This window comes from Mustela lutreola, chromosome 2 (genome assembly GCF_030435805.1).
Source record: "Mustela lutreola isolate mMusLut2 chromosome 2, mMusLut2.pri, whole genome shotgun sequence".
Classification (NCBI taxonomy): Eukaryota; Metazoa; Chordata; class Mammalia; order Carnivora; family Mustelidae; genus Mustela; species Mustela lutreola.
Window position 1 is genome coordinate 212393377 of NC_081291.1, and position 12954 is coordinate 212406330.

The 12954-nt window shown below is 42.7% G+C and overlaps 1 long non-coding RNA gene across 1 annotated transcript in view; it reads right to left on the minus strand.

Moving 5' to 3' along the window:
- Positions 1-7674: 7674 nt before the first annotated feature.
- Positions 7675-12954, minus strand: part of LOC131825305 (uncharacterized) — a 34150-nt gene continuing 28870 nt past the window's right edge. The window contains exon 4 of the long non-coding RNA XR_009351195.1: positions 7675-8033. This is a non-coding gene — a long non-coding RNA (uncharacterized LOC131825305). The remainder of the gene's footprint in view (positions 8034-12954) is intronic.

Sequence of the window (12954 nt, forward strand, 5' to 3'; positions counted from 1 at the left end):
GCTCATTGTGGTTTTGATTTGTATTTTCCTGATGATGAGTAGGGTTGAGCATCTTTTCATGTGTCTGTGGCCATATGTGCATCTTCTTTGGAAAAATATCTATCCATGTCCTATTCTCATTTTTTAATTTGATTATTTGTGTTTTTTGGTGTTGAGTTTTATGGTTCTTGATATATTTTGGATATTAACACTTATTAGGTAAGATCTGCAAGTATCTTCTCCCACTCAGTAGGTTGTCTTTTTGTTTTGTCGATGGCATCAGCTGTAGAAACATTTTTCTAGATATGTCTCTTTTGGCAAGGAAAACAAAAGCAAAATAAAACTATTGGGACTATACCCAAATAAAAAACTTTTGCACAACAAAGGAAACCATCAACAAAACAAAAAGGACGACCCACTGAATGAAATCAACCTTTTCATTCTTCAGGGAGAGTCCCTGGCTTGGTGTGGAATCTTTGAGATCTAGAAAATTCCACCATGAGATTAGCAGATTTAATAAAATAAATATAATTATATAAATTATTAATCCATTAAATTAATGAAATAAATCAGACTTAGTTAATGTCCATTCTGCCCCATATTCTGCTGAGCTCTACTTAATAATTCATGAAGAGACCATCGGTTTACCCCATATTGTTGGTTCTTACAAAGATAAACTGTGTTTAATAAGGTTGATTATAGGGTTTCTCAGCAGTTCCTAAAGCCAGATGGGTCCATGCAACATGGCATCCAGGATCCATCCTCAGGAAGCTCCCCAGCCTGGCGGAAGCTCCTTCCCTGGGGCTTTCTGCTTCTGCATGCTTGAAGCTATAGCTTTTGATTCCATCTTTTTTTTTTTTTTTTTAATTTTTTGAGGTTTATTTATTTATTTGGTGGGGGAGAGACAGAGGCAGAGAGAGTCCCAGACAAACTAATTTCACATAAAATCTAACTTTCCAGATTCTCTTACAAAAATGATGTGGCAACACTAGATGCTGTATTGCCACAAGGCAAGTGGTGACTGGAACAGATTATTACTACTGTGTTTTTTTTGTTCTTTAAATTCAGTTAATTAACATAGAGTATATTATTCATTTCAGAGGTAGAGTTCAGTGACTTCTCAGCATTGTATAACACCCAGTGCTCATTATACCACTCCTTAATGCCCAAGAATCTCTTATGGTTTATCTCCCTCTCTGATGTCGTCTTGTTTAGTTTTGTCCTCCCTTGCCCTATGACCCTCTGCTTTGTTTCTTAAATTCCACATATAAGTGAGATCATATGATAATTATCTTTCTCTGATTGACTTATTTTGCTTAGCAGGATACCCTCTGGTTCCATCCACGTCATTGCAGATGGCAAGATTTCATTCTTTTTGATGACTAATATTCCATTGTGTGTGTGTACCACATCTTCTTTATCCATGCGTTTGTTGATAGACATCTGGGCTCTTTCCATAGTTTGGCTATTGTGGATGTTGCTGCTATAAACATTGAGATGCAGGTGCCCTTTGGGCTCACTACATTTGTTATCTTTGGGGTAGGTACCTAGGAGTGCAATTGCTGGGTCATGGGATAGCTCTATTTTCAACTTTTTGAGGAGCCTCCCTGCTGTTTTCCAGAGTCGCTGCACCAGCTTGCATTCCTGAACCAACAGAGTAAGAGGGCTCCCCTTTCTCCACATCCTCACCAGAATCTGTCATTTCCTGACTTGTTAATTTTAGCCATTCTGATGGGTGTGAGGTGGTATCTCATTGTGGTTTTGATTTGTATTTCCCTGATGCAGAGTGATGTTGAGCATTTTTTCATGTATCTGTTGGCCATTTGTATGTCTTCTTTGGAGAAATGTCTGTTCATGCCTTCTGCTATTTCCTTTAAAATTTTTTTTTAAAAAGATTTATTTATTTGACAGGGAGAAACACAGCGAGAAAGGGAACACAAGCAGGGAGAGTCGGGGAGGGAGAAGCAGGCTGCCGCTAACCGGGAAGTGTGCCCTGCGGCTGGATCCCAGGACCTTGGGATCGTGACCTGAGCTGAAGGTGCTTAATGACTGAGCCATGTCACTTCTGCCTATTTCCTGATTGGATTATTTGTTCTTTGGTGTTGAGTTTGGTAAGTTCTTTATAGATCTTGGTGATTCCATCTGTTTGGATTCTCTTTGGGAACTTGGTCTTCAAACTCTCAAACTCCTCTTGTACTCTCACGTCTCAGGGAACGGTTACTGTCCGTGCAGAGTTCCAAGGCCTGTATCTTGATGCTTCTAAGGGAAAGCAGTTGGCATTTTCCTTCATTATTTAGATTTCAGTTTGTCAAACCGAAATTATTGCCTTTGGTGACAATAGTAATGAAGTCGATGAAGGAATTAATTGGGCATTTATTCATTCAGTGGATTTCCACTGTAGCCATAGTGATGGTTAATTTCATGGGTCAGCTTGGCTAGGCAATGGTCCCAGTTGTTTAGTCAAACACCAGCCTTGATGTGTTTGTGAAGGTATCTTCAGACTTTGAGTAAGGCCAGTTACCCTGCACAAGGCGAGGGGACCTATCCAATCAGTTGAAGACAATCAGTTGGAAGACCTTAAAAGACTGAGGCCCATAGAAGAGGAGGCAGTTCTGCCTCCAGTCTGACTGCAGACTCAAGACTTAACTCTTGCCTGAGTCTCCAGCCTGCCTTGCATCTTTCAGACTTCCCAGCCCACAGAATCATATGAGCCAATTCCCTAAAATCAATCTCCTAAAATCAATTTAAAGGGACTTCTTAGAATCAATCTCTTAAAGTATATGCATGAGTGCCATGCTTGTGTGTGTGTGTGTGTGTGTAAACATACATACTGTATAGGGGTTCTGTTTCCCTGGAGAACCCTGACTGATACAGCCATTCTGCAGGATAAAAACAGCAGACTCTGCTTTCTCAGGAACTTAATTTTAAAGACTACATAAAGGCTGGAATTTAGTATTGCCAGAATTACCTTCATGAATCTTGGGTTCTCAGTACGGGACCATCTTACACAATATGCTGATGAGTGACATATTAGCTGTCCAAAATAGTCCTCTTCTCTGATACCAGAGATGAGCAAACTGCTGTTCTATGTTTATTTTCAATTGAGCATCAGTTGAAATAATCACTTGAGGATACAGGGCCTTTTTATATCAAAAATAAGTACCTAAACTACATCAAACTGAAAAGCTTCTGCACAGCCAAGGAAATAATCAACAAAGTGTAAAGGCAACCTACTGAATGGGAGAAAATATTTGCAAATCATTATCTGGCAGAGTTCATATCCAAAATATATAAAGAACGCATACAACTCAACAGCGATAAACAATCTGATTTTAAAATGGGTGGAGGGGTGCCTGGGTGGCTCAGAGGGTTAAGCCTCTGCCTTCGGCTTGGGTCATGGTCTCAGGGTCCTGGGATCGAGCCCCGAATTGGGCTCTCTGCTCAGCGGGGAGCCTGCTTCCCCCTCTCTCTCTGCCTGCCTCTCTGCCTACTTCTGATCTCTGTGTGTTAAATAAATAAAAATCTTTAAAAAAATAAATGGGTGGAGGATCTGAACAGACATCTTCCCCAAGAAGATATACAGATGGCCAACAGACACATGAAAGATGCTCAACATCAATGACCATTGGGGAAATGCAAATCAAAACCACAACAAGCTATCATCTCACACCTGTCAGAATGGCTAGTCAAAAAAGACAAGAAATGACAAATGTTGGTGAGGATGTAAAGGTAAGGGTACCCTTGTATACTGTTGGTAGGAATGTAAATTGGTGTAGCCACTGTAGAAAATAAAATGGCAGTTCCTTAAAAAAAAAAATTGAGGGGCGCCAGGCTTGGCTCTCAGTTGGGAGAGTATGCAACTCTTGATCTTGGGGTTACGAATTCAAGTCCCACGTTGGTGATAAAACAGGTATATTTGGGGGTGCCTGGATGGCTCAGTAGGAGGAGCACATGACTTTTGATCTTGGGGTCGTGAATTTGAGCCTTACATTGGATATATAGCTTATTTTAAAATTAAAAATAGCACTACTATATCATGCAGCAATTCCACTTTTGGGTATTTATTCTAAGAAAATGAAAACACTTAATTTGAAAAGATATCTGCACCTGCATGTTCCCTGCAGCATTATTTACAATGGTGAAGACATGGAAACAACCCAAATGTTGATTGACAAATGACCAAAGGTGTGGTACACAGCAAAATCCTGTTATTTGTAACACATGGGTGGACCCTGAGGGCATTAAGCTAAGTGAAATAAGTCAGAGAGAAAGGAAAATACCATATAATCTCACTTATATGTGGAAACTAAAAAAAATAAACAAATAAACAAGCCCATAGATACAGAGAACAGATTTGGTGGCTGCAGGCCAGAGGAGGAATGGGTGAAGAGGAAAAGTATGGTCTTGCGGCTATAAAATAAGTAAGTTCTGGCGATGTAAGGTACAACATGGTGACTACAGTTAATAATACAGAGTTTCATATTTCAAAGTTGTTAAGAGAGTAGATTCTTTAAAGATTCATCACAAAAAAATTTATTAACTAGGTTTGGTGACAGATGTTAACTGGAAATCTAGTGATCATTTCACAATGTATATGAATATGGAATAATTATGTTGTATGCCTGAAACAACTGTAACGTTATATGTCAATTATATACCTCAATAAAACTTTCTCGTTTCAGAGAGAGAACATGCATGTGGGGGGGGGTAGGGGAGAAGAGGGAGAAATAGAGAGAGAGAAAACCTTAAGCAGGCTCCATGCCCAGCACGGAGCCTGACATAGGACTCCATCTCATGACCCTGAGATCATGACCTGAGCCGAAACCAAAAGTCCGACGCTTAACTGACTGAGCCACCCAGGTGCCCCAAGAGTGAAGACATTATTTGAATCTAAAGGAACAAAAATTGATTCCATACCTGCTGTGGGTGAAGTACTGTGATAAAACCAAGGTGAATAAGATGTCGCTGCTCTCTTCACACAACACAGTCTAGCAGGAAAGTTAAGACACGTGTAGTACACAGGCCCACATTTTGGTGTCTAAATCCCATTACCAACTAAGAGGAACCTGGGATTCTTTGACAAAGACCAAACCTCAGGTCTTTGGCAGGGAATGTAGAAGAGGAGTGACATTTCTATCACAGAAAACAAGATCAAAGACCAGTGGTATCCTGTCATGAAAACTTAGAACCAACTTGAAGGAGTGCCCATGGCTCCAAGGTGAGAAAATCTGGGCATCAAAACCAATAAAGCACAACCTGAACATCCACTGATGGGGGATAAACGAAATGTGCTTTATACATGCGACGGAGTATTATTCAGACTTTAAAAGGAAGGAAATTCTGACACCTACTACAACACGGATGAATGTTATGCTAAGTGAAATAAGCCAGTCACAAAAAGACAAATTAAGTGTTAAGTGTGATTTGTAGAGACAGAGGGTGGAATGGTGGATACAATTGCTGGGGGACAGGGATGGGGAGGTCTTATGTCATGGCTACAGAGTTGGAGTTTGTGATGAGAAGGTTCTGGAGATGGATGGTGGCCATGGTTACATAACAGTGTGAATGTACTGAATGCCACAGTGGCGTTTCACTATGGTGTATTTTACCACAATTTTAAAAAAATGAGTGGCGCTTGGCTGGCTCAGTCTGTAGAGCATGTGACTCTTGATCTCAAGACTGTAAGTGCGAGCCCCACATTGGGTGTAGAGATGACTAAAAAATAAACAAATAAATGGATGGATGGATGGATGAATGAATGAATAAATAAAAAGAGATGATTACTTAGAGCCAGGAATGATGTGTCTGGAAATGGATGGTGAGGATTACATAACAATATGAGTGTACTTTACCTCCACTCAAGTGTACACTTAGAAATGGTAAATTTATGCATATTTTACTGCAATTAAAAGGAAAAGAATCCTTAGAACTGATGATCGCCAGGAAAGATGCTCTCTTAATCTAATAAATATATTGTAAGGGTAAAAAAAAAAATAGACCAGTGACCATAACTGATTGAAACAAGGGGATTATACACAAAACTGTGAGCAGAAGGAAAGCGTGCGTGAATGGAAGGCATATGAACTTATGCTCACTTCCACCAGAGGCAAAGATAAGGGAACGCAATTCCAATACGTGTTTTCTCCGTCGCCATGGCCATGGGCAGTTAGCTCCATTCTGACACTATCTACCTGCAGACAGTGTCAGAATAGTGTCAGCTCCCACAGCTTAAGGGCTCAGTCCCACTAGGCTTCCCCTCCCTCTCCCACCACCTTTCAGATGCCAGCTGCAAGTCCAAGCTGTTCCCTGTGCTTCTGGTGATTGGCTATTAATTGGAGGATCCCACAACTCCTTCCTTGGGTTGAATTAACTTGCCAGCAAGGCTCACAGAGCTGAAAGGAACTTTTTACTTACTATATTATTGGTTTATTAAAGAGTGTAATTCAGGAACCGTTGGATGAAAGAGATGCAGAGGGCAAGGTATGAGGGAAGGGGCGTGGAGCTTCCACAACCTCCCCGAGTGCACCGCTGTCCTAGCCCCTCCAGATACTCACCAACCTGGATGCTCTCTGAACCCCATCCTTTTGGGGTTTTATGGAGGCTTCATTACATAGGTAGGATTCATGAAATCACAGGCCGTTGGCAATTGATCCAAACTCTAGCCTCTCTCCCTTCCCCGAAGGTCAGGAGACACAGGACTGAGAGTTTCAGCCTCCAGTCACACGTCTGTTTCCCCAGAAACCAACCACCAACCTTTGGGGCTTCCCCCAAATCCCCACACTGACATAAACTCACATGGGGCCGAGAGGGGCTTGTTCGGAATATCAAGACACCTTATGGCTATTGTTACTTATGAGATTCCCAGGGTTTTAGAAGCTCTGAGCCAGGTGTGGGGACAAAGACCAAATATGTATTTCTTTTCTTTTTTTTTTTTTAAATTTATTTATCTGAGGTGGGGAGGGGTGAAGGAAGAGGGAGAAGCAGACTCCCCACTGAGCATGGGGCCCGGATGCAGGGCTCTGCACCAGAACCCTGGGATCATGAACTGAGCCCAACTGAACCACCCAGGTGCCCCCTAAATACGTATTTCTTATTATAAATTACAACATCACAGACATTTTCAAGGACAAGTCCTACAGTTGAGTGTGTCTGTGGGAGCGGCTGTCCAGGCAGAGCACGCAGCTAAGGGCAGGGCTTGAGAACCAAAGTTGTGTGGCTGAGGAGCAGCACAAGGCCCACTTGGCTGGAAGCAGGAGAGGGTCGTCTGAGAGTGAGAGATGAGGCCAAGAGCTCATCTCTGAATGGGTGGCTAGCGAGGAGTGTGGGACGTGAGTTCCTGTGGGCACTTTGATCTGTGTGGACTTCTGGCTAAACGAAGCCAGTAAGGCTGTGGGGCAGAAAGGAAATGCCATAAACTTAAAAAAATGCAAATACAGTGTCAGTGAAAATGTGAGGCATCAAAAACTCTCACACAGGGGCGCCTGGGTGGCTCAGTGGGTTAAGCCGCTGCCTTCGGCTCAGGTCATGATCTCAGGGTCCTGGGATCGAGTCCCGCATCGGGCTCTCTCTCTGCTTCCTCCTCTCTCTCTCTGCCTGCCTCTCTGCCTACTTGTGATCTCTCTCTGTCAGATAAATAAATAAAATCTTAAAAAAAAACAAAAACAAAAACAAAAAAACTCTCACACAGCTGCCATTGTGTAACCAGGTTCATCCGGTCTGGAGGGAAGTGCCTTGGAACACAGAGAAATTAAGTGTGTGCCTGCCTGCCCATCATGTAGCAAGTTCATGCTTGCACGGGGACACAAAGAAACACAAGAAGGTACATCTTGGTAGCAAAATTCATTAGTCAGGGAAGGAACTGGCTCACGTGATTATGGAGGTTGAGAAGTCCCCGGATCTGCAGTCGGTGAGCTGGAAAACCAGGAGAGTGGATGTAAGTTGTAGTCGGAGGGCAGGAGAAGGTGGACGATCGGACTCACCAAGTCAGGCAGAAGTTCCGTCTTAATTAGTCTTTTTGTTCTGTTCAGGTCTTCAGTGGATGGCACGAGGCCCACCTATATGGGGGAGGACAACCTGCTTTACTCAGTCTACTCATTCAAGTGTTATTCTCCTTAAAAACAACAACACCCTTACAGACACAGAATAATGTTCGACTAAATGTCCAGGTACCCAATGGCCTGGTCAAGCTGAGGCATAAAGTTAACTATCATATGAAGTATGGGTAGCTATACAGGTGCCCAATCCAAGGGGATTTATAATCAAAGTGTAGCAAAGGGAAAGCATAAAGTATACTACTGACCAGCGCACAATGAAATTGTCTCATATCACAATATGGATAAGATGGAAAACTAGAATTATGAGTTAACAAGGTAAAAAACAAAACAAACTTGTTTTTACTGAGACTCTAGAATGAGACCACCGCCCCCCACAAGGAAACCCCCAATCACGAACTCATGATGATATTCAACAAAAAGAGAAAGTTCTTTTGTCCCTAAAATAATGCTTCGTCACCACTGATGGTAGCTATTGCTCCAAATTCTTACTTGGAACATGAATCGTTAAAGGGAAATATGTGGATATTTATCTTGCCTTTCCTACAGAAATTGTATTTCAGGGTGACCAAATAGGCCCGAGTGAGGAGAAAGGCCTCCGCTTTACAGAGGACGCCTGCTAATAAATGTAGAAAAATCACAATATAAAAAGTCACCATTGTGCAAACTTTAACTTTCTTCTGTATGACAAAGAAATTACGGTTCTGGAATATACGGTCCTTTATTTCAAGTTGAGCTGCTATGATGTTTGTATAATGCTTCGGGAAATGATATAAAAGGAAGCATGAAGCAAAAAAGAAAAAAATGGTAATTGTTGGATGTAGGTGATGAGTTCATTAAATCATTCTCTGTACTTTTCTGAATCGTTGGCATTTTTCAGATACGGAAATTAGAGAGAGCCAGTGAGGTTCTTGGGAAGAAGAAATTCAGGGGTTTTGGGAACCATTTTATGTGCAAATGTCACCTCCGAACAGAAACTGGCAGGTGTAATTCTTGCTGACTTATTTATCTTTGCATTAAGCTTGTCTTAGAAAGATTGTTTCCTCAATCCAGTAAGAACACAGAAGTCATAGTTGTTTGAGAGAAATTCCGGGTCATAAAGTGGCGACACCCTTGGTGTTCTATAGCGTACTGGGGACTCCAGGCCAGCGACCAAAAGCCTTCGGTTCCAACCCTGCAGCTTCTCATCTGAGCCTGCCTGTTCTTACTCCAGAGTGGGGATTTGCATCTATTCAACCCCACAAACCTAATTTATAACCGTGTGCAGTGTTCCAGCATGTGGCAGGGAGCTGCTAAGATGAAGAACGTCCCTAAGGGTCTTCCCATCCAGTCAGGAAGACAGGAAAGACACGAGCAAACACAAAGGGAAGGAATCATTTGGTCTGGGGTCATGGAAGAGCAGCAGGTTTTCTCTCCTCTCCCCCCCAAGGCCACATCCTGAGCCACTGAACAAAGCTGTGTTTGGGTAGGGCCAGAAACTGGAGACCAGATGGCAGCAAACTTCCAAGCAGTTTCTTTTATGCTGGTATCTAAACCAGCAAATGCTAGAAAGCCATTGGAGGAAAACCAGGAAGCCTGGTGTTTTCAAAAGGTTATCCTGGGCAAGTAAGGAGGGCCAGCTGGAGAGGAGAGAGGACGGAGGCAAGGGTTGTTAACCTTTTTTGTGCGATGGACTCCTGCTCAGGATAATGTTCCCAAGTGCAGCTATGGTCTGGTTGCTTGTGTCCCCCACAGATTCATCTGTTGAATTCCAAATGCCCAATGTGATGGTAATTAGGAAGCAAGGCCTCTGGGAGTTGCTTATGTCAGGAGAGTGGAACCCCCATGAGTGGGATTAATGCTCTTATAAAAGAGACCAGGCAGAGCTCCCTGACCCTTTGACCACGTGAGGACGTGAGGACGCAGCCAGAAGATGGCCTTCATCAGCATTTGACCTTGCCGAACCCCGATCTCAGACCTGCAGACTCCAGAACCGTAATAAATAAAGATCTGTTGTTCATAAACTACCCAGCCTCTAGAATTTTGTTGCAACAGCCCAAACACATTAAGACAAGTGCATAAAATAAAATACACAGGTTTACAAAGGAAATATTGTTGAAATCCTAACACCAAAATGTATTTAAAATCTGATGTGTAATATAAGTGCCTTCTTTCTTTCTTTTTTTTTTTTTTTTAAGGATTTTATTTATTTATTTGACAGAGAGAGATCACAAGTAGGCAGAGAGGCAGGCAGGGAGAGAGAGAGGAGGAAGCAGGCTCCCTGCTGAGCAGAGAGCCCGATGCGGGACTCGATCCCAGGACCCCGAGATCATGACCTGAGCCGAAGGCAGCGGCTTAACCCACTGAGCCACCCAGGCACCCAAAGTGCCTTCTTTATTAATACACTGAATAGCAAGATCTAGTGGGGAGTCTAATTAAACTGAGGATTTCCAAGGTATAATGAGGGTAAATAATTTTGTGTCAGTTGTAATGCGATATAAAAACATTTGTAATTTCCAATGGCACAGCCACTGGCACTGCTATGCTGTTGTCTCATTCATAATTGAAAAGAATAATGAATTTTACTAAAAGGGTGGTGAAAATATCAACCTAATTGCTTTCCTAGCCAAGTTCTGAATTCTATCCAAGAACCCCTTGGGGAGACCAGCTAAAGACTCCTGAGCTTGAGGCTGTCCCGTTTACTCTGAAAATAGATATCACACTGATGGGCATATTTTTGGGATCTTGCCAAAGTCAGGGGAGACTCCATTTTCTTTACAAAATCCGAGTTCATTAACTGATTTCTTTGGGGCGAGGCAGTTTGGAGAGGGGTATAAACGAAGGCTCTACGTACCTCCGCACAGGTAGTTATTAATTATACAGAGGAGAGAGTACCTTTATCGTGAGAACTATCCCAGACATCATCACGTTGACTACCACATCATGTGTCCAATACTCAAACACTAATAACAGGACAAACTGAAATCACATTACTCCAGACCAAAATGTGGAACCAGAATAAGCTCAAGGAAGCAATCAGATAAGCCCCAACCGAGGGGCCCTCCACAAAACTAGGCACTTGTGCTCTTCGGAAATGTACATGGCATGACAAAGTAAGATGGAGAAGTGCTTCCAGATAGATCATGGGAGAGTAAAGAGATTCAACAATTAAATGTCTTGCTTAATCCTTGACTGGAGCCAAGCCTGAAAAAAAAAGGTTTATAAAGGGTATTACTGGGACAATTAGCAACATGTGAACATGAACAATATATTAAACAATAATACAATAATTTTTTGAATTTGAATCTGAGATTATGTAAGAGAATCTCTTTGTTCTTAGGAGATAGATTCTTGGGGCGCCTGAGTGGCACAGTAGGTTAAGCCTCTGCCTTTGGCTCAGGTCATGATCTCAGGGTCCTGGGATCGAGCCCCACATCGGGCTCCTTGCTCAGCAAGAGCCTGCTTCTCCCTCTCCCTCTGCCTGCAGCTCCCCCTGCTTGTTCGCTCTCTGTCAAATAAATAAAATCTTAAAAAAAAAAAAAAGGAGATAGACTCTGAATTATTTAGGTGCAAAGAGTACAAATTAGTCTCAGTGATTCAGCAAAAATGCCTCTATATTAAATAAACACACAGGTAGACACATACATATATACATGTATATCTAGACACAAACGTACATACATGGAAAGACTGTTCATGAGCAAATGTGACAAAAATGTTAACAATTGGTGAATCTAGATGAAAGCTATAAAGAAGATATATATGGGGGTTGGTGACTAGGATAGTACCCAGAAGTGATATTTCTAGGTCAAAGGTAAATACTGTGTACTTTAGTTAGATGTTGCTCAAGTCCCTTCATCAGGGGATGTACCCTTTTGTATTCCCATCAGACACGTGCGAGTGCCCACTTCCTCACAGCCTCACCACAGAGTAGTTTGTCAAGATTTTGAGTTTTGGTCCTGATGACAGGTGTACTGTGGCTTCAATTCGTGTCTTATGAAGCGCACGGAGCTTGCCTTCTTCCACCAGATTAAGCGGCTCCTAAGACCTTATTTTTTTATTTTTTTAAAGATTTTATTTATTTATTTGACAGGCAGAGATCACAAGTAGGCAGAGAGGCAGGCAGAGAGAGAGGGGGAAGCAGGCTCCCTGCTGAGCAGAGAGCCTGATGCGGGGCTCGATCTCAGACCCCGGGATCATGACCGGAGTCGAAGTCAGAGGCTTTAACCACACTGAGCCACCCAGGTGCCAACCACTCTTTCCTCTCTGTCTAGACAGACACAGTCAGATTGTAGGAATGGGGTCCTCAACGTCGTCACCATATTACCAAATTTGCCTTGACGAGGGAGGGCGTCTGATACATGTGTGCCAGTGGCGCACTGACATGGACCTGGACAACGTGCCCAGCCATTTTGCTTCCATCTCCGTCTGCACAGAAGTCGCCTCTAGAGGGCACACAGACAACACCCTCCCCACTGAGTGAGGAAATGGAGGTTCAAGGAGATGAAGTGGCTTATCCAGGCAGTAAGTGACGAATCCAGGACAGGCGAGCCCATGTTCAGATTCCTAGTAAGTGCCTGTGAAGTTACGGAACAGGTCCCAAGACTATCCTTACTTCTGACACCCATGGCAAGTCCAGGGATCCTCACAACCACCTTAAGAATTCACAAGAAAGACTCTCAGAACTTGCTGGAACCCATTGTAGTCACTGTTATGATTTATTACAGTGAAAGGATATGGATTAAAATCTGCCAAGGGAAGAGACCCATATGGTGGGGCCAGGAGAGCTCCATACACACACAGAGCTGTCCTCTCCTAGTGAAGTCATGGAGAGCATTAACTCTTAGAGATAACGCGTGACAATATGCATGGAGTATTGCCAACCAGGAAAGTTTACTCAAGCCATGGTGTGGAGTGTTTTTATTGGGGCTTGATCTCAAGGGCA